The sequence below is a fragment of the Rhincodon typus genome, chromosome 5, assembly GCF_021869965.1.
Source record: "Rhincodon typus isolate 14 chromosome 5, sRhiTyp1.1, whole genome shotgun sequence".
Lineage (NCBI taxonomy): Eukaryota > Metazoa > Chordata > Chondrichthyes > Orectolobiformes > Rhincodontidae > Rhincodon > Rhincodon typus.
The window spans coordinates 10,215,756-10,216,488 of NC_063336.1; positions in this window are offsets into that span (position 1 = coordinate 10,215,756).

Here is a 733-nt window from a genome sequence, read left to right on the forward strand (position 1 = left end):
TTAACTCTGTTTTCTCCTCCACAGATGCTGCCAGGCCTGCTGAGCTTTTCCAGCAACTTTGTTTTTGTTTCTGATATGTACTCTGCCAGCTTGAAAGATCGATGATCATTCACTCTCTGCTCTGCAAATGATCTTATTAAGCCTATTTTGCCTGCCCCTATTCCTTCTGCTAAATGCATCACCTCTCAACTCCTGGTATTAAACTGTATCTGACACTTGTCAGCCCACGTTTGTCATGTTGCAAGTCATTCAGTTTATCAGTCAAAAAACAAAATCATCATTTCCCTCTCCCAGGCAATAATTGGATTAATTTTTCGATCAACTCTTTGATTTAAATATTGAATGAACCGTCATCTGTGTGTAATGCGGCAAATTCTCCTTGAAAAGCTCACCAGCTGGTCAGATTTGGGCGCTAGTTAGAGTGATGTTCTAAAAGAAGGAGAAGAGCTCTAAGAGGTAGGGGTTGGTGACAGAGGAGTCGGGTAGTCCCCACCAGGTTAAGCTCTGCTGAAGAGCTTTCGAAAAGCAGGGAATTGAAAAACAATTCGTTGACCAAATGTTCCCTCAGTGGCGTCCGATGGGGTCCAGTCACACTTCGATATTCCAAGGTGTAAAGGTCCCTGGGTCTGCAGGTGGACACTAGAAAAACAGGAATACAGAGGTCCCCCTTGGTTTAGAACAAAAACAAACTAAAACCTTCGTCAAAGAGAGAAAACTTGAATTTTAAATTGTG